This window comes from Lissotriton helveticus, chromosome 9 (genome assembly GCF_964261635.1).
Source record: "Lissotriton helveticus chromosome 9, aLisHel1.1, whole genome shotgun sequence".
NCBI lineage: Eukaryota > Metazoa > Chordata > Amphibia > Caudata > Salamandridae > Lissotriton > Lissotriton helveticus.
This window is the reverse complement of record NC_136070.1, coordinates 618,833,295-618,860,149: the sequence shown is the minus strand read 5'-3', so window position 1 is coordinate 618,860,149 and position 26,855 is coordinate 618,833,295.

Genomic DNA, 26,855 nt, shown 5'->3' with positions numbered 1-26,855 from the left:
CACGAATAAAGGTCAGGAGGGCCATTTGAATATCCCCGTGTTAAATAAAAGAAAACTTGTAATTTCATAAACAGGAGTTTACATACAGGGCAGAATTAACCACCACTCATAATCAGGCCCTGGGACACTTGCCCCTAACCTTTATGCTATCTGACCTTTTTTGGCTGCCTACTCTGTGTTACAACATATATATATTCTTTCCAGTAACTCTCTTTTTCAACACAAAAATACATTTGCTAAGAACAAGGAAAGAAAGAACTAAGTGTTGCAATTGCCCATTAACAGATTTCCCTTCCCGCCCTCTTTACCTTTTTTATGAAAGTCTGATTTTATAATTCCAATACAAATATAATTCATTGACTTGCCAGGCATTCAGAAAAATAAACATCCAAGAAATTAAACTCATCCCTGTGTGTGTATAGTCACTTTCAAACAAATAATGCCATGCTTTATAAATACTCTCCAAAGTAAAGGATATGCTCCAGAATAGTGTCAATGGGACAGAGAAGAAAACAAAACTTTCAGAGTTATTTTTCCATTTCATTTTACCAGCTCTGGAATAACTCTATTGGAATACTTCCAACTTGACCTTTGTGAACTCTTCAAGTCAAGGAGCAGAAACCCCATAAATTCAAAGTTGACCTTTGCAAACTCACTTTTAGTTAAGCAAATGAAAACCGGTAATCTAAAGGAAAAGATAAACAGTTGGAAATCTTCTTACTTGACCCTTGCAAACCCTTCAAGTTAAGAAGCTGACATTAATCACCCTTAATGTCTCATACCACTAGACCACACTTTCAAAAAGACCTTCCGTATACCACTATCCTAGTAGTGCTGCAATTTCTTTTGATTCTGATTTGACTGCTTCGCCAAAGGCAATCCCTGAACTGGTATTTGAGAATTCGTTATTCTTTTCTGAAAAGTTTCATTAAGAAAATTATTTTAACTAACACACTAGGGGCCAGATGTAGGCGGCCATTTACCGGCCGGTAACGGCCGATTTCGGCCGTTACCGACCGGTAAATGGGTTTTTGGGATGTAGGGGGCCAATTTTACCGATTCGGTAAATTTACTGAATCGGTAAATTTACCGAATTGGTAAAATACCGATTCGGTATTTTTACCGATTCAGTAACTTCCAGATGTAGGTGGGACTCTTCTGAGTCCAAAAGGCCTTTCAGATTCGGTATTTTACCACCCAATCCAATTGGGTGGTAAAATACCGAATCCAGGTGTGCTTGCACATGTGTGCATGCACACCTATGCCATGTGACAGACAGAAATGCCCTTAGGGCATGTCTGTGTGCCACATGGCACACATGCCTGTATTTGGGGTGCTAGAGGGTGTCAAAGTGACACCCCCTGCACCCTTGCTGGAATCGGTATCCCCCCCCCTCTATTTTACCACTTCTTAAATACCGAATCGGTAAAATTCGGTATTTAAGAAGTGGTAAAATAAAATTACCTACATCTAGGCCTAGATGTGTCTTAGTAAAAGTTTTCAAAATATAATTTCTTAAAACTACCAATACAGAATCTTAATTTCTTACATTCCCTCATCCACTGATAACTTATACACCAAAGCTAACTAGCTGTGTCAGGTGCATCCAATTATTTAATTTAACCTGATGGAAAATGCTGGAAATTTGCCAAAACAGATGTAGGTTTGGCCATTACCATCGCAATGCACCAAGTCACTAGAGAAGAATACGCTAATAATTATTCTTGATGCTGCGGCTGGAGTTTTTTCAATCTAGCAGTTCCTCTTTCCGATGTAGTCAGTAGACCTCTAGAGAAAGTCTTTCTTAAAAGAGGTTCAACTCTGTCAAGGACAAAAAACAGAAGACCTAAAAAAAAAAGAAACAAAATCGCCCCACACCTGGTACAGCAAAGTCCTAAATGAAGAAAGACAACACCTCAGAAGGGCATAAAGAAAATGGAGGCAGGACCCCACAGTGACACCTTTATCGCAACTAAAATCGGCAAGAAAAAGTTAAAAGAAACACATCTTTAAAGCAAAAGCCTCCTCCATCAAATGACAACTAGACACAACAATTAATCATCTGAACTAACTCTTCAAGATCATCAAGCAACATTCGTCACCTAATATGGAATCAGACATAAACTACAAGATGTAAAGAATTTGCTAATTTCTTCAATGACTAGATCAAGAACATGGAAGTATCACTGCCTAGCACACATTGACTGGATCTATCCCCTCATCTTAGTGTCACCCCAGATAGTAATTTCAATGTCCCACTCAAACACCACCTAAGCCAAAAAATAATGCCACATTATCTAAATTCAGAGAGCTAAAAGAAGACAAACTCATTAGAATTATAGTCAACACAAACCTTGTCACACACATTGCTAGACCCCATACCAGCAGCCTTAGTTTTAAATGTGTCACCAGTCCATTCTGGACCATAATAATCAGCGCTTATCTCTCAAAGGTGCAGCCCCAGACTTCCTGAAAATGGGAAAAGTCACGCCACTTCTCAAGAAACATAGAGTTGACACAAAATACCTGAACAATGTTCGCTTTGCAGCCAACCTGCCTTTCCTAGCTAAAGTCTTAGTGAAATGTGTTGTTACAGCCGAATAACATAGAACAGTGTTACCGAGGTGCACTCCTGTTTTTTGCTCCGTTAGACTATTTTAAGTCAGTCTCACTGCGTGCGTCCCAGTTGATGGCGCCGTGTCTGAATAGGCACTATGGAGTTAAACATAAGAAGTTAGTCAGGTGCGGAAAACCGCTCCCTGGCTGCAGGTCGCACTTAAATAGAAAACAAAACTGTTTTTTTTAAACAAATGCTCTCAGAATGTTCTTCAATGTGTTTCCAATAATGACAAGCTTTAAGTTATGTAACTCCAATTTCTTTTTTTTTACTGTAAAATTCAATGTTGTTCTGTATAATTCACGATTTTCAATACTCAGCAGTGTACAATGTAATAAAAAAAAGGTTTTGTTTTGGAGTTAAGTGCGACCGGCAGCCAGGGAGCGGTTTTCCGCACCTGACAAACTTCTTGTGTTTAACAGCTGAATAACAAACACATCATGGATTTCAAAGTAATTAATGACCACTAAGTGGGCTTCAGAGCAGGATGCAGCAAAGAGATGGCCATCCTCAACACCACGGTCAATGCCCTCCAATAAGCCAATGCATGTCAACTAAGGAGTTTCTGAAGGCTCCATCCTAGCCCCAACTCCCTTTAACCTGTACATGGAACCTCTTACATCAGTTCTACACCAGGCCAAAATAGAATACCATTTGTAAGCTGATGACAGTCAACTCTGTCTCAAAACCACTTCCCTCTAGGATATAAATCATCTCAACTAAACACTGATAAAGATTCAAGCCTGGCTGTCAACTAATCACCTAAAATTAAACTACTTAAAAATGAGTTTCTTCTCCTCTCCCTCCATACAACACACACAATACGCAACTGGTTACACCACCTGAACTCCCTAGACTGCATTCCAAACACCTTTGACTGTACGAAATCTCCTGGAATCTACCTTGATAAGCATGTTAACATAATCACCCAAATTAAGTCCTTCACCAAAAGCACACTTTAAGACTTAAAGCTTCTTAGGAAAACCAAGCCATTCATTCCATTAGTTGATGTTCTAAAATGTGGCAAAAGACCTTGCAATCTCCAGACTAGATTATGGTAATGTGGTGCTTACTCGTATGACCAAATCTCAACTAGCATCGCTAAGGGCTGCGCTCAATGCTGCCGCAAGACTAGCAACCGCAAGACTAGCAACCGAAACAAATTGCTACAATCACATCACTCCCTCTCTAATCCCTCTAAAGAGGCTACCTGTTGAAGCACATTGCATCCTAAAGATCACATGTATCACACATGAAGTACTACACTACAGAGCCTGAAAATACCTGGCACAGAATCTCACCTTAATCGATGAAAGCCACACACTGGGAAGTTCAACTCTCTACTCCTTGGCCCACCCAGTTTAAAAAACAAAGCATCTTCTCTTGATCCTTTACTGGTAGTGTCCACGGGATTTTGAACTCCCTACCTCCAGAGATCCACAACACCCCTCTTCTCTGATTATCAAGAAGAGTGTTGAAGCTCTGCTATAAAGAAAATACTTAATACTTTGATTGATCGGACTATGTAAAGGTCAACTTCAGCCCAATGAGCAATACTACTTGTAATCCTACCACTGTAAACTGTAAACTGACTGGACACATTCAATACAACCATAGTTCCACCTGTAAACCACTACCTACACTATTACCTCCCTGTTTCTACTATAATGGCTTTGCCTATCAGACATACTTTCACCTACAAATGTAGACTGGTCAGATGCATCCTTTGCCACTGTAACACTATCACATTTCATTTTATCCTGTTAACTACCTGTATATACTTTAATATATTGTAACCAACATGATCAAACTGTAACCTAACTGCATATCAACCTGCCTGCATTGTTGTAACCAATCTAAACTGCTATTGTAACCGACATGTTTAAACTAGTAGTTACATATAAATACTCTGTTACACTATATTCGGTTTGTTATCTTACTCTTACAGAGCTCTGATTCCATTGGGTCATGATCACGCTTTTATATAACTCCAAATAAAGTTTAAAAAAATGTATTAATAAATACATAACTTTGTCAGAATTGCAAATAATGTGTTTTTTTATGAGCCACTCTGTGGATAAACTTAGATTATTCTTTTTATTAGGCTTCCTCAGCTAACATACACTGAAATTCCTGCAATGGAAGTGTCTCCGTACTGGTTGAAAATCCCAGAGTCTGGTGTTACAGGACATTGTCTGCCCTCCTAGTCTAGTATGTACTAAAACATCCCTTAGATTCCCACACTTGTATACAGAACAAAAGCCTTTCAAATCATAGATCATTTTAAGTCAGAATCTGCCAGTGTTTGTTAATAATTTTCTGCATATTGCTCGACGCACTGATGTCAACCTTGGACTCCACCAAACATCCTCACCCAAAAGCTTTTCTTTTAGAAAGGGGACAAAGAAGGATTTTCTGTCTCAACACCCATGTACTGGACTTAAATGATGAAATCCAGTGCAATCTAAGAGATGCAAGTTTACCATATAGGTCCATTTCAGAATAGCATAGTAATGAATATGTAGATACAGATACAAGAAAGTATGCTGAAAGGTGTTGGATATTCTTTTACCTCAATCAGGAACCAGGACATCTAATGGTACAAGCAACTACATGTCAGGCGGTTTCACTTTAAACAAAATAATTAATAGACAATGAACTTTTAAGGAAAAAGGCTCTGCCTTTTAAAAAAAAGAATTCAAATGGAATAATTAGGAGATTGTTTTTCCCTTTTTTTTCATGATAGTCCTTCAAGATATGGCTCACAAACCATGTGACCCGTTTACATAATGAGCTCTATTTCTCTCAAAAGTCTTGCAATGAAAAAATCAAGAGATCGTTATCCCCTCCCATTTTTTTCATGATGGTGCGCTAAGAAACGTCTTGCCAGCCCATATGGAGTTTCTTAGTATTAAACGGGTCCCCGTAACGACAGCACTCAGAGTGAATGAAACGTACTGACGTGATGATGCGTTACACCATACTAAGCGTCATAATGTAATGTGCTACACAGAACTGCTCTGTATACATGTACGAGTCTCCATTCCTCATTGCATTATTGAGAGGAAGGAAAGATGCAAATGCCGGAGACATTGGTCCCTTGACAATGTAAGTGGGGTCGAGACACTATACAAATGAGAGATTATGCTTGAAACCTTATTACATGCACCTCTCAAGGGGCTCCTTGTTATGTGTTGATATTTGAAGTGGACACAAGCACTCACGCACTCGTGTCAACTTCAAATGACATTCCATGTGGTATGATATTGTTTGAATTGGTACCGCATGGGATGTATTCATTTAAATACAAACAAGTGAATAGTGTCTTGAGTAAGTGGGGAGTTGGGATTCGTATGTTGTACTCAACCGATGCAGGATCGTTTAAATAAACAGTTCTGCACTGTACCTGCTTCTTCTTCTTTTATTATTGGATTAAGGATATCAACGATACATTGTAACACTGGCGACGAGGATGGGACTGACCATAAACCTTTAGTCCACATATTATCACCTGGTGGTGGACACACACTGTCATCTAGATTAGCTAGACTATCATCAAGATTACAACATTTCCAATATTCCTTAGAGTATGTCCCTGGTAAAAGTAATGTTCATGCTGACTGTATGTCAAGACTACCTCTTCCATGTAATGTTCAAGACAGTGTTGACAGAGATGAATGCGAAGTAGCTCATGTTGTGAGTGATGTTACTTTGTTGTCTAATAAATATTCTTTTGTTCATGAGGAATTGTGGAATGAAGAAATGGAAAAGGATCAAGAATTTAAAGAAGTAAAGAGGTTTATATTAAATGATTGGCCAGAAGAGAAACAGCTCATTGGGGGTTTGGCTAGTTACTATAAAATTCTAGACGAATTGGCTATTGAGAATGACATTATCTTAAGGGGGGATACATTTATTCCACCTTTTGGTCTCAGGAAGATGTTTGTTGATTTTTCTCACGAAGGGCATTTTGGTATTTCTATCACCAGAAGACATTTAAAGGATAATTTTTGGTGGCCAGGGATAGACTCATATGTTGAGCAGGAAGTGAGATTTTTTAAATAGTGTGCCAACAGTGATAAGTCAGCCAAGGCTTTATCTACCACTCCACAACCGGTTGATGTGCCTGCTGCACCTTGGAGAAAACTTGATATAATTGGTCCGTTTAGCATCTTACCGCATCAACATTCATTTGGCATTGTGCTTATGGATGTTTTTTCTAAGTGGCCAGATATTAAGATGGTTAGAGAAGTTACTTCTGATGTCATCATACAATTTTTAGATGAAGTGTTTTGTAGGGAAGGCATTCCCCAAGAGATAGTCACTGACAATGGACCACAAATTGTTAGCAAGAAGATGGAAGATTATTTGATGACATGTGGTATAATTCACAAAAGGATTGCAGTTTTCCACCCAGCGGCTAATGGCCAAATTGAGAGATTTAATAGAGTGGGTAAAGAAGCTATTCAGCTAGCTGTTAAAGGTGGGCTATGTTGGAATAAAGCTTTACAATCCATGTTACTTTCTTATAGAACAACTCCCAATGCAGTTACATTATTGCCTCCTTTTGAATTGATGAGAGGTTGCAAACCTAGTACAAAACTAGTTCCATGTTGGCTGAGAAACAAGAATAATACTCAAGCAGAATTTGCTGAAATAGATTTCAAAGAAATTCGCCGCAAGGTAGATGCTTATAAAATGAAAATGAAAGATGACTTGCTAAAAAATAAGAGTGCACGGGAATGTCTAGTTCAGGTGGAAGATTTAGTACGGTTGAAGAAAGGTTGTTCTGTACGTAAAGGGTTATCTAATTGGTCTAATCCTTTGGAAGTGGTGGAAGTGTTTAAGAATGCAGTACGTGTGGAAGATGGGAGTGTTTGGAATCTTAATAGGGTTTCAATCTATAAAGGTAAGAGGGAATTTTGTGATGATAATTGTTTCTCAAATGTATTTTTGGATGTGAATGGAGACAATATAGGTAATTCAAGTTCTGCACAAATTATTCCTGCTCCAGAAGAATCATCTATTACAGAACAAAGTATTTCTGTTCCAGAATATTCTACTAGAAGCTCAAGAATTCGTAGGTTACCTGTTAAACTCAAAGATTTTGTTCTTTCCTAATTGTAAAAAAAAATAATAATAAAATAAAGGGAGGTAGGTCTGTTATGTGTTGATATTTCAAGTGGACACGAGCGCTCACGCACTCGTGTCAACTTCAAATGACATTCTACGTGGTATGATATTGTTCGAATGGGTACCGCGTGGGATGTATTCATTTGAATACAAACGAGTGAATAGTGTCTTGAGTAAGTTGGAAGTTGGGATTCGTATGTTGTACTCAACCGATGCTGGATCGTTTAAATAAACAGCTCTGCACTGTACCTGCTTCTTCTTCTTTTATCATTAGATTAAGGATATCAACGATACATTGTATGTAACACTCCTGTTCTTTGTTCGGCTCAATCACAAAAAGTAGTCTTTATACCTACCTTTTGCTATGACAAAGTTTATAGTGTGACACTAATCATCTTTGCATGTTGAAACATAAAGTGTATCATTTGTATGTTTTTCAATTTTTTATATGGTGCATGTTTGTTCCTACTCCGTAGGAATAACCTTGCTACTGAAAAGCGAGTGTCTTTCATGTTTTCGCTTTGTTTTGTTTATATCGATTTATGTGTTATGTGTGATGACTTGAAATAAAAAAGAACTTCAAGAGCAACACAAAACAACTTGGGGTCAGAGCGTCCTGTTATAGCCTTGTGACCATTACACAAAACAGTGAGAAGAGGGTCAAAGGGAAGAAGAGATTAAAGACCTACTACAAGTTGGCCTCCCCCAAGCCTCAGGAAAGGTTGGTGGCACCGACGGACAGCGCGGGGCCTCGTATACCTGAGCACGGTCCAGGTGAGGTGAGGTCCAGTCCCCTATCATTTTGGATCACGCTGAGTATCCATGTGATAAGGAGGATGTGTATACAAATGTAGGTACAGGTTGTATCGTTCCTACTTTCACTTGTTCCCTTTTTTTTCACTGATTAGTTTGGTGTAATATATTGATTGATTTCTCACAGATTTGTTACAGTAGCAACATTTAAGAGCAGTGGCCCTGATGAAAGCCAAGAGACGTTTAGCCCATTAGGCAGAAACATGTAGGCCTTATTAGCGACAGTCATTTTTTCCATACTGTCTTTTGCACCGTTCCTGTTCTTTTAATTAGGGGATGTGCCTTGTTCCTAATAAAGAGTAGTTTTGACACATCACCCTATTTTAGACTCACCATGTTTGTGTTATGTTGCACTGCTTTTTCACCACTTTCAACCATCACTAACTGGCCAACAATTGATGGTTCACAACGCACTGTGGACCCGATCCAGTATTAACAACTTACTGTGTCGCATGGGGTCTAGATGATCTAAAGACTGGCCTGGTCACAGTGTGGACGACCAAATGATATGACTGATCACTTGGTTCGTTTGATGGTTATTCACAATAAGCTGTCCTGGATTTTTGTGACCAGTTCGCGATCATACTTTGTTCTCTTCATACATGTGACTCACACTCTTTTACTCTGTTTAGCGGTGACTATAGCACCTACTGACATAGTGTACTTCATGCCAATACATTTGGCTGTTAGACCTCACAAGTTCTGTTCTGTTTTTCATAGCCTTGTGACCCCCTGGACATTAAAGAAGGTCGAAACATGTAAGTGCACCCACTGGAATGGTCGAGGCCATCCAGAGAGAATTGCGGGTTTATATAGCGCTAGGAATCGACTCCCGGAGGAGTATCTCCACGCTTCGACTGCTGGGGAACCCGTCCTGGCTCACCCGGAGAGATGGTCCCTGATGGGTATCTCTAAGGTGCGACCAAGCATCCCCGGCGGTCTGGGGGGGCCGTTGTGAAGATGAGGCAAGCTGATGCCCAGAGTTGCCGAGTGTGGTTTCTGACTAGAGTAGGCACCGAGGCGAGAATTATCGAGTCCGCTGACCCTGGTCCACGACCCTGCCGCGTCGGGAATCGAACCCTGGTCCCGGGCCGTTCTCTGCTTACGGGTCTGCCGCCTCTAACCAGTGAGCCACACTTCTCCACTGTCAGCATCGAGAGCTCGATAACGAAACATCCCACTAGTTATAGGTGAGGGCTATTCTTTTAAAACAAAAACGTTGAGTAATCCAAACATAGATTGCCAACAAACCCTTTTATAAAAGTGTTTATAGCTTAATATACTATTGATGTGGTAATTATTGATATTGGAGGATGTATTAATTTGTAAGTTTTTTGCTTTCTCTCCTTGTGTATGCTTCTTACGTACATGCTCCCCACAAATACTCTTTACTAGGTCAGTATAAAAGACTGACTTAATTCTATATTCCTTGCTTATTTTGCAACTAAAATACAACTCTACATTTCATCCATGGTTCAAGATCACATTTGTCAGGGCCGACGTTTGCTCAGGGACCGCACTGGCAAAAATAGAATTTCCACGGAAAAATACCTACCACCTACCTACCTGCACAAATGTCTGCACAGTTATTAACGCAACATGACAAATGGTGACCTATGTGGCTTTTCTTTCTTATTATGCAAGTTACGAAATCAACATATTTCTATACACATAGAAAGCAGCTGTGAGATGTGAAAGGACGTTCAAAAATTATATTTATTTTGGGATCAAATAAACACCTGAAATAGAACAATATATATACTTTGTAAAAAATAGTACAAAGATCTTTCTGTTCCCTTAGCCAGGATAGGAATTTTGTTCAGGCAATTTTCAGTGGCGTGCACATGTATCATTGACATTTACATTTTCTGGCCTTTCTGTTTGCACCTTTATTTATCAGATGGGAAAAACCTATATCTCAAGTGATGTCAATTTCAAAGGAAAATACTGCTAGTGACACCAGCCTCTCTTTGCTCATATTTGAGCGCAGATACGTTTTCATTAGCTTTAACTTGGAGAAGCTTCTTTTCTCCACTGGCAATGGACACCGGTATTGTGGCAATGAATACATTGAAGTACATCAAGTAGTTTCTTAACACCTTCTGGAAAGCATGCCCTTAGAAGCCTATCTTTGAGGCCCACTGCATCAATATCCACATTTCTGGCAGGAAATAGTGCCACCTTTAAACTACGTGGTACAAAAGGGGGTGGTGATGGACGGAGAATCTGAACCAATCAAACACTCACACCCAGTCAACACATCTGGGTTTAATCCATCACCGTTCTTTAGCCCACTCTGCCACCCCAGTTCAGTTTGATTTGCTCAAACGCTCCTGTCCATCATCCCCTTTTGTATCGCTTTGTTCGCCCTAAGTGTGGCAGGGTATGCTCAGACGTGAGTCCCTTGCTCACTTGGCCACTGGATTCAAGATAGCCTGGCTGATGAGGATTATGAATCCGAAACCGGTCCCAGGATGCTTGTTTCCGGTCCATGGAAGACATGGCTTGGCAGTTCGGGCTGAACTGTTCCCATGAGACACAGGGTCAGACTGATTTGCATATGGCCATATCTGAAATGGGGTGGCTGAGTGGGCTAAAGAATGGTGATGGATTAAACCCAGATCAGTTGACTGGGGGTGAGTGTTTGATTTGCTCAAACGCTCCGTCCATCATCCCCTTTTGTATCGCCTTTAAACTACAGCATCACCCAAATGGAAGTGGACCACCAGGAACCTCTTTTATGTTATACAAGAAACCCCATAATGCTTCATGTTCCTTCACTAGTTTTAACAATTCTTGAAAGGAAATGATTGGTATAGCTACTAAAAATATTGAAGAATTACCACCCTAAACTTATGTTTAAATAATCTGGTTGCATAATTCCGACACTCATCAAATTGGGATTTCTTATTGAACAGCTTTGACTTCAAGCTCATTAGCCATAACCTTTGCTGTTAAGAGAGCATCATTGGATCCCTTTTCTCTTTAGTTTAGTAGAAATTAGTTACAGGAATCTAAAAGACAGACAGCAACAGACAGGTCGAATGACTTGCAGGGTTGGACTGGGACCTTTGTTGCTGGGGAACGATATTTCAGCTAAGCTGCAATATCGGCCCCCGGTAAAAAAAACAGCCCCCCAGGGGTCTAAAACCAGCCCCCACCCTGGCGGCCCCCGGGGAAATGCCCGGTGTACCCTACGGCCAGTCTGGCCCTGAACTTCCAATGTTATGGAGTAAATGGAAAAAAGTTTTTAATAATTACCTTGTATTGTGTGATCTGAATATAAATGTTGACAGAAAAGTAGTGTTGCTAACACATTGCCTATGAGCAGAGGGGCACGAGGTTCTAGAACACCTATCAGATCTATTTGAGCATGAGGTAGAAGATTGTAATGCTCATGAAATATGTGTAAAGAAATTGGAAAAACACTCTATACCTAAAATACGCACTATCCTAGAAAGATATCACTTTGGAAACAGGAGCCAGAGAGATGGTGAGAGCATAGAAGAATGAAGAATTGTGGCTCAAGAATGACCCACCACTTAATGAAGTGTTAATAGTTTCAAAGCAAGTGGAACACATGTCCGGTGTGAAAGAACTGAAAGGTGAGAATAAAAGCAACTCACATGAAACTAAGGGGGAAACAAATGTTGTGAAAGAGAAGAAGTAGGAGCTATTTAAAAAAATGATCAAAGCTTCAAAGTGCAGTAAGGTGTGGCATGACAGGCTACATGGCCAACGGGAGGGAATGTTCTGCATGGAAGGCAGTGTGTAAGGGATGTGGCGAGAAGGGGCATTTTGTTGCGTGCTGTAGGTACAAGAAAATGAGAACAAATATAAAAGCTCCAAAGTAACTGAAATTTGTTTCGAAAAAGTCTTGCAAATGAATGATACAGGTGAAGGTAATCCTAAGGACATTATAAAAACAGATGATATAAAGGTAGATGCAATGTTTGTTTCGTGATCCAGGCTAACCATTATTTCCCATCAGGTATTCATAGGCAAGTTCATGAATAGGGTCCAATTGATGAACATGGACATACAATCTGGTGGCTATGGGGGTCAACCAATCAACATGAAAAGCTACTTTGTGGGGAACGTCCAGTATGGTGGGAAGAAAACCGTAACTAATGTGTACATCTTTGAGAAAGGTGGCAACATCTTAGGTTGGCCAGTTCAGAAAACTTTGAGAGTAGTTCTGGACCCTACTGCCTCTCCACAAATCCAAGTTCAGGCGACCCAGGAGGACTATTTTGTACACAAGTTCCCAGAAGTATTCAGTGGAAAACTAGGAAGCCTCAAATCCTACATCCACAAAATAAAGTTAAAACATAATGCAACCCCTGTGGTATCAAAAGTCCGCAGACTACTAGTGAACATACAAGATGTAGGGAGAATGGAATTGGAGAAATTAAGTGAACAGAAGGTTATCAAACCGGTTGAAGCCTCGGAATGTTTAGCTTCCATTGTAGTAAAGCGCAAAGTGAACAACAAGTTGGGATTATGGGGCTCATTTTAATATCGGTGGGACCGCTACTGACATGCTGTCAGTGGTGGTCCCACCAATATCTATGCCATCAGTCCGACTGCCAGATTACAGTTCATGCAGTTGGAGTGAGCTAGGCTGGGTCAAAAGACCGCTGCCTCAGACAGGTTCAAGGAGCACGTCGGGACAGCGGTCAGATTCTTAATCCCTACAATGCGGCAGTGCATGCACAGGCACCGCCATAGGGATTAGGATATCTCTTTCTGACTGCCTATTCATGGCCCCCATGGGCTTCTGCTATGGGGCTAGGTGAGCATGTGTGGTGCTCCCCCAACCATCCATTCACCATGTGCCAGGCACCACATGGTGGCTGGTACAGGGTCCATGAATGTTTGAAAACTGCTCTTTTGTATTATGGCTGGTGCTGCTGCCCTTTTCTAGGGTAGCAGCAGATGCCACAATGCAAAAGAGCAGTTTTCCGACCACCTGTATGGCGGTCGCATTGTAATTGGGCAGGTGTAACCACTGACATGTAGTCAGTTGGACACCTGCCCGATATGATGGAAGTCAGACGCTCTTCTGACCGTTATCACACTAAGGCCCTTTATGTTGATCTAAGAGAGCTAAACAAAGAAGTAGTGGTGGACAGATTTCCTCTACCCATGATTACAGAAATGTTCACAGCCTTAAAGGGAGCCAAGGTTTTCTCAACCCTTGACTTGGCTTCAGCTTATTACCAAATAAGGTTGCACCCTGAGTCACAAAATGTCACTGCCTTCATCACACCCCCTGGTGCTTACAGGTTAAAATGTAAGCCCTTCAGATTAATTTCTGCAGTCTCAGTGTTCCAAATGGCTATGCCATCAATGCTCAAAGGCATTCCAGGAGTGTTCTCTTACCAGGATGATGTATTGGTTTGTGGGTCAACGAACGCAGACCCAGATGAAAGGGTGTTAGGACACAGATTAATATTGCTTCTTTAAGTCAAGTTATGAGAAGGGGTGGTCTTGGTCAGAAAAGCAAAGTGTGTTTCAGATTTCCGGTGATCAGTCAGTGGGAAACGGTATCAAGTTTAGTGGTAGAATAGATAGTTCAAGATGGCCGCCATTTTGGTTTAAGTATTCAAAGCACCTTTAGTTAGACTGTTCTTAGAATCTCTTTTGTTCACGGTTGTGCGAGCTCTACTCTCTGCACTTCAATGTATTCTTCGAAGGAGACTAACGTCTCGACCACCCTCTCGTCAGAGTGAGTTCCTGTATTGTGGAAGGAAAGGCAATTCCTTTCTATCATATGGCTGTTTACATTTCCTGGAAGGCAGAGCAGTGTTCCTGTTCCATGCATCCTCTGTTCTCTGTATCCAGCTCTGCCTCCATTAGTGCCTGGTAGATGGAGCAGTGTACCAGTCCTGCGCAACCGCTGTTCTTGGACTCCAATTTTACTATTGTACTTCTTGGTAGTGAGAGTAGTGTTCCAGACTAATGCACAACTGTTCTCGGCTTACTGATCTGCTGTCGTCTTTCCTGATAGGCAGAGCAGTGGCTTATGCAATTTGTTGTTCAAAGATGAAGCCAGCATTCAGAGGAGATCTTCTGGCTGCTGAAGGACCATCAGAGACAAAGTCAGTATTCAATTGCATTCTATTGTCAAGTTGCTGCGTATAGTTGGCTCCCTCCTTAAATTTACCTTCAGGAGTCTTTCTTATCTTTTCCTTTCTCTTTCTTTGCCTTCCATGTTCCTTTTTTCGTTTTTGCTAAAACGTTGCCAGATTAGAAGCAACTTTGAAACTGAAGAGTTCTTTATTTTGTGGTCTATTCCTGTGGAAAAGTTGAATTGCCATTGGAATTACAAGTCTGAGAACAAAATCTGTTTAATGCAGGACTGTATATAAAGTCACAGCGTAATTACAAACCTTACTTGTGAAGGACAGATTTGCTGAGGTAGAGTTTGTCACAGTAGCTACAGACATTTGAACTCTTTCGAGAGTCAATCAACAGCAGCATTAGTAGACTCACCTATTGTATTGTGAATAAAAGAGTTTACAGAAGAGTGGCAATAACTGCAATAAGCTGGGTATGACAATTCATGTTTAGAGAAGAGTTTAACACATTATTAGACAGACCTGTGTAGATTTATAGAATACTAATTGTAATGTTTATTATTTGTGCATTAGGTATTCGCTCGTGCTGAAGACAACTAATCTCAACCAGATGCAACAGTGAAAACAGCTGAGAATCCAGTCGGGAGAGAGCTCAGCAGTCCGTCAGGAGGTGTCTTTTCTCTATCCCATTACCCTGGAGGAAAAGGCTTAGATTCAGTATCTAGCCACATCAGGAAATGGGTTATCAACCTACAAGAATACACATTCGCAGTTGAATACATCCCCGCAGTACAAAATAAGGTGGCCGATTGGCTTTCCAGGCTACCTCCCAACATGAAAAAAGGAACTGACCGCCCTTGGACACAGAAACATTTTTCTCACTGTAACAGTTCCAATCTAATATACCTTCTTACTTGCCCCTGTTCCAGCAGATATGTGGGGATAACGACACGCAAAGTACGTATTCGTATGCTTGAACATAAAAGCTCTTTTTGATGTAAAAAAATTAGGACCAGACTTACTAAACACTTTGTGGAGAAACACCACGGTGAAGAGGATTTCCAATGGACTGTTTTGGAAAAACCCGTGATTCCATCTCACATGAGTGATATCTCTAGATATTTATTCATAAAAGAACAGAGATGGATTTTCAAGCTTTGTGCAGACACCTTGGGGCTAAACAATGATATACCTCGGTATAATTTGCAGACGTAGTTGAACATCTGAACAACTCATAGGAATCCGACGCCTGTCGGACACTTACTTCCTCTAGGTCCGAATGGCAAGCTTCTCTAGGGTTATCAATGTCTAAGTGTATGTTTTATACAAGTGTATACACATATCCCTTCCTTCTTGCAATCGTACTGCGAGATTGGACATTATCATTATGAGCTATGGTCCACATATAGCTGCAACTGTAGTACTTAAGTTGGTCAGTGTCATCATAATAGGAAGTACCAAAAATGTTTATTGCAAGCTTTTTGGGCGATACTCGTCATACTCTGATAATGACGCAGTGACTATAAGATGACTACCACGTGAAAACCATGCAAGACAGATACATAAGAGATCTGATAATATGCACCCATTTTTTCCTGACCAAGAGAGAAATTCTTTGGATGAATGGCATTATTCTGATGTCAAGAGGATCGTTCCAGCCAACATACTGATCCACTGAGATGGAATAGACATGCACAACATGCTAGTTTTTACAGTACATGTCTATAATGCAAGATTGTAAGCAGACTGGGCCATCAACTGCATACTTTCATTATGACGCATTGATTATAATATGACGACCACTCACAAAATCATGTAAGACGGACACACATGTGATAACTTGTAATATGTACATATTTTCTTGATTATATTTCTTTTGAATTATCATATTCACGTTAAGCGAATCGCCCAAGCCAGTATACCAAAGGACTAGTATGGAATAGACATGCACAATATACAACTCTATACCGCATATCTATTACCTCTGGATACACTCATTAAAGATTCTTAGACACAGACATTATGCCAGCTTTTGTCTTAAAACATTACTATTCTTTGAAACACCCCCCCCCCCACATTTGCAGCGATGCCGCTGAGTAGGTATTTGCCGCTATAAAAAGGGAACTACCTTCGTCAGTTTCATTACATCATTTGGTAGTTCTCAACAAGGGCTCGTGATTGAACACGAGGAACGCTTAGCGTGCGTGCAGGCAAAGACTCCGAACTACAGACGCCATTTTAATGACGTAATTCTGTAGTCGGATCAATGAACAGCCGGGAGTGTTTGGACGATGTTGGAGCGTCTTTTTGTAAGTAAAAAGCTTCAATTATGGTTTGGGGGCCTTGGTAAATAATAATTTCTATGAGATACGGGGATTGCCGAACTACAAAGGCATTGAATGAGAACGGTCAATAACATAAACAACACGTGTTCGGCTGTATTTAGTTGGACCTACTATCCGCGTCAGTGCCTCCCCCAAGCCTCAGTGAAGTCCCGGGGCACCGATGGATAGGTAGGTTTTTGTGCCACGGTACATATGAGAGTGCATGCAGGTACATGTTTGTAAACTAGAACATCCTTAAATGTGGAGGGCATGTTTTTTTTGTGGTTATGTTTGGAGATACCTTGCATGATCATATCGACATTTTAAACAGAGGTGGGACCTGCTTCTGTAATCTGTGCATCACATAATTCAGGACATGAAACTCGTCAGTAATGAATTTCTTTCGGGCGAGACATATCCAACTGCACAGATTCTTTCTGATTCTTAATCTACTCAGATACAATACGGTTCTGAATGACAGAGCGGGTTTGACGATAAACCAGGGGGTGTTTTGGTTGAACTATCTTCTGGACAGTTAGAATTTTAAAATGGAGGTGCAAATTAAGAGTGGTATGTCGAGATTAGTTAACATGTGGTTTCACATTTTCAGAATCTCGGAGTTCTCCATTTTTCTTATTGTTTACAGAGCGGGGCCTCCATATCCTGAGCACGGTCCAGGTGAGGTGAGGTCCAGTCCCCGGTCAAGCTGGGTGAGCAAATTCACTATAACCCTTTCTCACCTGCTTTGAATGGAAGGTATTGACACAGTAGCACAGAGATTTATTTTGATTTAATTTCATTTGTATTGTAGATGCCGATTGCATTCCTTGATCCGGCGGATTAGGTTTAACCATATTCACGGCACTATATTGAATTATCACAGCAAGTATTTTTGCATGATTCATTTTCACTAATACTTAGTAGTTAGATGCAGTAGCATATTTTAGAGCAGAGGCCCTGAAGAAAGCCTGTGGACAGTTAGCCCGATAGGCTGAAACATGTTGGCCCATTCTCGCAGTTATCTGTTTACACTGCGTATTGCACTGTTCTGGTTTTAATTAGGGGGTAGTGTCCCCACTGTGAATAAAGTTTGTCAATCTGGGGCACTCCACCCTATTTTAAATTCACTATTCACTATCGTTTTGCACTGCTTTAAGACATTCTGTTCTAGTGATCTGGTAGAGTACGGGTCATTCTACTTCCTCAGAGTATATTTGGGAAAGCTCCAGCCGTGGACACACAGACATGGTGTTCTCTATGATCAAGAGGCACACCTGCCACTAAAACTGGATGACCAAATGATAAAACTGATCACTTTGAATAGTTGATGGTCACTCAGATTTGCTCAGTAGCGGACTTCCCGCCTATACTCTTTTTTCCTTCTTTCTTCTAAATCCCTGTGCTACAGGTACACGCTATACTATTTAGATACAACATACTACTTGTAAGAGAGTGTGAGTTTTTTGCCTGCATTTAGGTATTTTAGACCCCTGGTTCTTTGTTGTTGTTTATATGTTAATTTTGGGGATGTGAACCTGGGCCGGTCTTTAAATTTCCCTCTGACCCTTCCCTCCCTGTTGTGTTTAGATACCTCCCAACATGAACATTAGTGTAGATGATGAAACACAGAATGACCAGGAAGAGGTAGCCTTTTCAACCTTGTGCATAATTTCTGATGGTGTGATAATTGAGACTGAATGGAAAACAAATTTCAGAGAGGATAAAACCCTGTAGGCAGTCAGATAGTATGTAAACAGTAGTTGACCAAACAAGAACACTGTCAAGGAGGAATTAAAAACATATTGGTGTATCAAAGGTGAACTTGCAGAACTGGAAGCATGTCTGTTTAGGGGCACCAAACTAATTTCCCCTGGGAGTATGCAAGAGAAACTCATAAATAAAGCACATGAAGGCCACTTTGGTGTTTCCAAGACCAGAGAGAGACTCCAAATGGACTTTTGGTGTCCTGGCATGGACATCCAAATTGAAAGATCTGTAAGGGACTGTGTACCATGAAAGGACAGCGACATTATCTTAATCACAAGGGAACCCCCCCTGCACATACAAAAACTTCCAAACAACCTGTGGAACGAATTGGCCTTGGACATAATTGGCCCTGTAGCTGAGGTAAACATGACACCCTACATTATAGTCCTGTTAGATCTATACTCCAGGTGTCCAGAAATCTAAATTACTTCAGACATTAGTTTAAAGAGTGTCATAAAGTTTTTAACCAATCTATTTGCTGTGAAGGGCTACCATCGACTATCCTTTCAGATAATGGAGTACACTTTGCTCTAAAGAAATGCAAACATTCTTTGAAGAGAATGCTATCACCCATCTACACTCAGCACTATACCACCCAGAAACCAATGGTGCCATACGTTGAATGAAGGAATACCTTAATTGGGAAGCAGAGCTTTTCAAGAGAATTCGATAATTTTGTCAGACTCCACACCAAAGCACTCTGAAAATCCCATTTGAGTTATTAAGGGGAAGAAACCCCAATTCTCAACTAATTCCTTCATGTAAGATATAAGGTAAAAGATGGATAGATGTGAACACTAGACAACCCTGGAGACAACGAGAAATAGCAACACAACAAAGTTTCCAATGGTGTGTTTGGAGATTGGATAAAGATTAAGGGGCTGATTACGAGTTTGGTGGACAGGGCTACTCTGTCGCAAAAATGATGGATATCCTGTCCGCCGTATTACGAGTTCCCTAGGATATAATGAATTGTTATACGGCCGGCGGAATAACCGTCACATTTGTGATGAAGTAACCAAGTCTGCGAAACTCATAAACAGGCCCTAAGTCTCCAAGTAGGGGTGTCAAAGACTCCAAGTTTTCAAAAGCGATGAAGTAGTCGAACTGCTATGCAATGCTATAAAGACTGATAATGGGAGAACACAGAATTTGAGGAGGGTGGCGAAACTCAGTCACCCTATCTTTAGAAAGAATGCCAACCATCAGCCAGCAGGAGGAGACTAAAGCAACGACAATCCTCCTAGCAGACGGAATGGGTTATTAAATACTGATCACAACAGACATTGCAATGGGAGTTTCTCTTATAAAGTACGGACACGTCCCATCAGACCACGAGCATACTTGAAAAATTATGTCCGGATTCAAAGGGCAACTTTCATTGTGTGCATTAGATCTTATAAAGTGTATCCTATACATATGTTCACAGGACAGTGTCTGGTATTAATCGTTGATACCCTGTATCCTACAAGATGTATCTTATAAAAATGTTTACTCACCTGTTTGTATAGTATTATGCCACCATCTGTGGTCAACCTCAGGACTAACCCTTCTCTCGTTCCTTCTTGTTGTCCCGTGGGCCATCCCTTCCCTTCGTCCTCCATCCCTCTCCCTGTAACCCTTGCATCTTGTTCGGTGATGCAAGGGAAATGTGTGGCATCTTCCATAGTGATTCTTCCCATTGGCTATGCCCCCCTTCTTCCTTGGGACATCCAAACAATCTTTCATGACATTCCATTCCACCTGCAGAGAGTGTCCCCCTCGTTGAAGAACTGTAACTGTGCTGTGGCTGGGGTGTTACCAATAAATCTCTCTTCAAGCACATTGTCCACCTGGTCATTCATTCTACGTTTCTACAATTAGGAAACTTTCAAAAGTAACTTGCTCCAGTTGGCCCTCCATTTTCGTAATAACGGTTACATTGCAAGTATTGAAATTTGGGCAGTATTCTAGGCAGGTACAGGTTGGCTCTGGGAGGACTGTGTTCACTATTAAGTGATTGCTGTTTTGATGTGCCCTTTTTTGTGGTATTGAAAAATAATAGTCTAAACTACACACAGGTTTGGGAAGAGGAATTTCAAAGTATGAATCCTTGTACTAAATCTCCTCAGATGTAAAAAAATTATAATACAGATTCAGGGCTTACTATTTATCCAGATAAAAATATTATTAATATTACTTAGAGAGAAAAGTAAACCACAAGGCATATTTGAGTGGATGAAATCCTGCCTTTCAAAACACCTGGACCACGGAGGGACATGAACATAAAGGGTTACTGAACTTTATTTAGGACAAATACTTAAGCAAGTTACAGCTTTTAAATGATAAACGAAGACCTACAGAGATACCCCAGTGTATGGTGATCCAGCGGCCTATAGAAAATATATCATAAACTACGCTACCCAACTTCATAACCTATAAACAAAATTCTATACTAAATATGGACCCATTTATAAACCTGACATATTTTGGGCCTACTGAATCAGGTGGTCAAATTAAATCTATATACACATTATCTACAAACTATATACATTTTATACATCTGCGAAAGGAATGTTGTCATTAGAATAAAACTATACCATTTAAATGACCACCATTGGCGACGTGATCTAGCTAATAGTAACCTACACTCCTGAATAACCAAGACCAGCTTGTTTGTCAAAAGTAAGATTTTATTTACTAAATTATGGTATATAAGTTGATAGTTTTATAAATGAAATTTATTTGCAATAAAGCAAGCATGATTGTAAAGAAATATAAGAAAATACAATTTAAGCAAGTGAATCAAAATTAAATTGAAAATATAAAGTTTAGCATTTCTAAAATCTAATTACCTAACTGAGCTAAATAGATAGAAATTAAAGTAAAGTTCTTTGAGGATTCTTACGTGCTCCACGCAAAGTCCAACAGCACATCACCCTCATCGGAAAGTCAGAAAGCAGCAGCCAGCCCATCCCTAAGGGCATGACTTTTTATACCTTTCTACGCTAACTGAACTAAGCAAAGGAAAGTTTTCAGAAATCTTCGACGTCCCATTGGCTGAGAGTGACAAGTGACATGTCACCCAGTTTTCAAAAAGTTCCACTAAATCATATTTCATAGAGACCATTGTTCCTTCCACGTGAAGCCAGAAGCTTCCTCATATTGCAACAAATGTATTAAGTCATTCTCGCAGCGTCCATTGACTTTCATTATACTTCCGCGGATGCCAAGTTAAGGATTGACAAAATGTTCACTTTCGACCTTGGCCATGTCCGACAGAATGATGACAGCATTAGTTTTTGCTTTGTGAACGCAGCTTTTGACGAATAATTTATTTCAGAATGGGCGTCTCGTGACTTTCTGCAGAATTACATGTCAGCTCTTTTCTGCGGCTCAATTGACTAGGCCCAAAAGCAGGCAACTTATGATTTCTAATATAAAACAAACACAAGAAAAGTATTAATGTAAGAAATAATGTAGATTCTGTATCCACCCCTTGGTTCACTAATTAATTAACCCACCCGATTAATCAAAATGTTACCTAGCCATTGCAAACAAATAAAGCAGCGTTTATATCTACCAGTCTCCGTTATTCCATGAGACCCATATGCACCTAGAATAGTAGAAATGACATCATACAGATAAGGAAAAGCAAAACAAGCACATGCTTATTTTAAGTTTGCAGCAGTTAGTAATGACAAAAACGAAAACAATAAATTATTTTATTATTTCGCACGAACAAAAAGATGCAACATTTATGCACGTTTATGAGCACACATGTTAGTCCCCCCACGTGTAAAGTTTAATCTAAGTTGTATTAGCACGACATATCACAAATCATTAATATTTTTATTCATGTTATGGAAATGTGACTTCGCGAGTTTAAACAAAATTTTGTTTTCTATCTCGCTCCATCAACTCCCTCATCTGGTGATTAACAAATCACCACACCAGCACTCAAAATTTTGGTAAATTAAATTTATAAGAAATCGATTCAAATTCATTTGTATCAGTAAACCTAAAAGTCTGTTTCTGCATAATCTTTGCAATTAACATGACGCTCTCTATGTAACTCCTGTAATTCGATCTCTCTTTCTTCTTCTTTTCTGAGTTTATAGATTCTTTTCTTTTCTTTCAACTGTTTCTTTCTTTTATGTAACAAACAACCTAGTTTGGTCAAAATAAAAATGAATACTATTATAATCAAAGGTGCCAGAATCTTGCCAAGAATTGAACTTCCGATATTATGAAACCAGTTTTTAATTGCTTGAAACCTTTTTGAAAGTTTCCCTGTAAAATCTTCTTCTTCTAAAGGAATTATCTCTGAATGCATTTGTGTAATATTCTTAATATACATTTCAATATTCTTACTTTCATCAGGTATATATGTACAGCAATGTTGAACATGTAAAATGCCACAGACTCCTCCCTCTTTTGCTAAGAGTATGTCTAAAGCAAGACGGTCTTGAATTACCATAGATCTAATTGCAATAACTTCAACATTCACTAATTGAAACCCATCAGCTGTGTCGGTTGATAATCTATCAACTATAGTGGACAATTTTCTGATTCTCCCTGCATTTAAGGTTATACCAACAAAAGGTATTACAGCTTGAAAAATATCTCCCAGAACTTCAGTAAAAGTTTCTCTTTTAGCTCTATTTACATAATTATGAATTTTAAACAATCCTTCTGAATCTCTGTCAACATGAAACACTTTAGGAAAAACAATTCCCACATAACAAGTTCCATACCAATGGTCTGGAAGGTTGTAGTAGGCTTTGTCACCACAAACAAAATAAATCCCAGGAAAGATAGGATCTTTTCCACCTTTAAATCCCCAACCTCCCATAATCTGATAAGTATCTTCACAGTTACTTGCACCTACAAAGTAATTATCAAAAAGTGTATTATCTCTTCTAATGCAAAGTTTTCCACTAACTGGTTTGTCTATGTGAATTGCAATATTTTCAAGCATTTTGCCATTTAATCTCTCATCCTCTTTTTGCCAGAAGGCTGACTTAGTCTGCTTGACTAATTCATTTCTTTTATAAATTGCTCTTCTCTCCTCAACCATATTCAAAAATTTCTTTCCTTCAGCACTTAATTTACATGTTAGATTATTCTTGTAAGCATACTCATATGTGAGTTCATTAGTAACAAGGAAAAATTCTCTCATTTGTTTTGCTTTCTTATGCTTATTTAAAGCGTTATCAATCTTAATATTAGCAAAAATCTCATCATAATTTGAATAGTAATATTCTAAACGTCCAGTTTGATAAAATAAACTAGTTAATACACTACATGTTACAGCATAAGTGAGAGGAAGCATATTATATGTTACTCCCTCAGAAACAGAAGCAGGTAATTTAACACAGACATAGCAGTCTTTTGCATCCATTACCTTAACATATTCACTCAATAGTTTTGTGAATGTATTACTTGAAAAATCACCTATTGATTTATCTTGATGAATGTTAGGCTGATGATCAATAACTTTTGCAGATGCACTATGTTTAGTTTGGCTAACCAAAGCTTTGCTTGTTATGTTAACTTTGTGTAATTCTCTATTCATTTCTAAAGGGATAATCACAGCTAGTACCAACCAGAGCAGAACTAAAATGAGCAGACATACCAGAGTCATCTTACAGCATCTTTTAAAAACAGAACACTTTGAAGTGCTCTCCTTAACATAAGGCATTTTTGGTTAGTTTTAGTCTCAAAAAATAAAAATAAAAATAAATTTTAAAATTTATATACACCCCCCTTTTAAAATATATTTTTCTTTTATAACCCTAAACAAGATTTCTTCGACCTTATGTCATACATAAGTTTTCTTCAACTAAACAGTTTTTCTTCGACCTTGTGTCAACTAACAATTTTTCTTCAGCCTTTTGCCAATTTAATATTTCTGTAGTTCAATCATTGTCACTAATTTCTTGGATTTCGTTTTCTTCTTCACTACTATCATATATGTCAATAACAGGTGGAATTACTAAGTAAGTCCACTCAGGAGACTTGTATTTTTGGTTTGGTCTTATTATTCTCTTCCCTTTTCTCGATATCACTTCAATTTTCCTTCCAACTCCAACTTCTTTTCCTGGACTCTTTTGACTACTGATTTCTTCAACTTGTTCTATTGGCTTTTTGATCAATCTGACTCTCAATCTTCCACCTGGCCAGTAGTCTGCTTTTCTCACGTACTTCTTCTTTGGTTCAGAATTATTTGATTCTGACTTCCAAGTCCTTTTCTTTCCGTTTTCACTTTCACCTTCCACTTCACTTTCTTCAGTTTCGTAGTCTGAAATTTCAATTGACTCAGGAACTTCTCTATTCGGCAATTTCACTCCTTCAGGAACTTCACTTTGTCTTCCATCACTGGTACTTGGTAATTCGTTCTCCTCTTCTTCCTCAATTACCTCCAACTTCCCAGATTTCGGATTTTTGTTCCTTACTTCAGAGTATGTTCTCTGCCTTTCGATACTCTCCTGGTCTGAAACTTCTTTTGGTTCAGCTTCTTTGTCTTCAATAGAGACAACCGAATCTTCAGTTATTTTTCCTTTTAACAGATTCTCTTCACCTTCAGAATCTATTTCAATTATTTCCAAGTCTTTTCTTGTCAGATTTCCATTCACTGGCACAGTTTCCAGATGTCGACTTTCTTGTCGATTTTCAGAATCTGGAATTACTTCACCTTCTGTTTTGTCTTCTGCTTCAGAATCAGAATCATCTGTGGTATCACTTTCAATATCAGAACTCTCAGGAGTTGGTACTGGAATAGTATGACTAGGATGTATCCAACGTTTCAATCCTCTGCACTTTACAGCATTAGTAGTGATCAAGATTATCTGCCTAGGTTTCTGCCATCTAGGAGCTAGACAATTCCTTCTCCGATGTACTTTCGTTCTGACCCAATCGCCAGGTCTCAGATCATGAGTCAAAACTTTTTCATTTGATTGAGCTTCAGTTCCCACCTGATTAGACACAGAAGTTACCATATCAGATAACCTTTTACAGTAATCCAAAATTGCACTGTCATTTATGCTCAACAGTTTACCTACAGGTACAAAAGCTTGCCTCATAACTCTTCCCATTAAAATTTCATGAGGACTCAAACCTGTCTTTTTATCTGGTGTGCTTCTTAATGACATCAAAACAAGTGGAAGAGCATCAGTCCACTTTATACCTGTTTCAAGACACATTTTTCCAATTCTGTTTTTGATTGTTCCATTTATTTGTTCAACTACTCCTGATGCCTCTGGTCTGTATGCACAGTGTATTTTCTGCTCAATGCTCAAAGCTTCGCAAATTAACTTCATCAGTTTGTTATCAAAATGGCTTCCTCCATCACTCTCAATAGTGACTGGAAAACCGTACCTTGGGATGATTTCTCTGAGCATTAGTTTTGCTACTGTAATTGAATCACAATGTCGTGTAGGAAAAGCCTCTACCCATCTCGAAAATAAGCATACAATTACAAGTACATATTTCAAACAATTGTGTAAGGGCATTTCAATGAAATCCATTTGTAACCTGGTAAAGGGACCACCTTCTCGACCAATTATTCCTGTCCCCACCACTGATTTTCTGTTTGGGTTCATTTGTTGGCATGACAAACACCTTTGACAAAAAGATTCAGCAATAGTTCTAAACTTGGTATTGAACCATGTTTCTCTAAAAAGTCTGACCATAGAATCTCTTCCTAGATGTGCTGGACCATGATATAATCTGGCCATATCAGCAATCAAACAATTTGGTAAGACTACTCTGCCATCTTTGTAAACCCACACTCCATCTTCTTCACGTGGTCTACAATCTGATCTTAACCATAAGTCTTTCTCATCATCTTCTGCTTCGTTTTGTAAATCTCTAATCTCATGCCATGTTTCTACAACAGTTGTTAGCATTAATGAATTTGAATCAGTTTCTTTACTCCTCTCCCGATTGTATGAATAATTTTTCCTTGCGCAGTACTTTGCTGTTTCGTCTGCGAAGGCATTTCCCTTGGAAATATAATCAGTTCCTCTAGTGTGCGCTGCACATTTAACAATGGCAATTTCTTTTGGCAATTGTATTGCTTCAATTAATCTCCTTATGAAAACTGCATTTTTAATTGGTGATCCTGTTGATGTCATG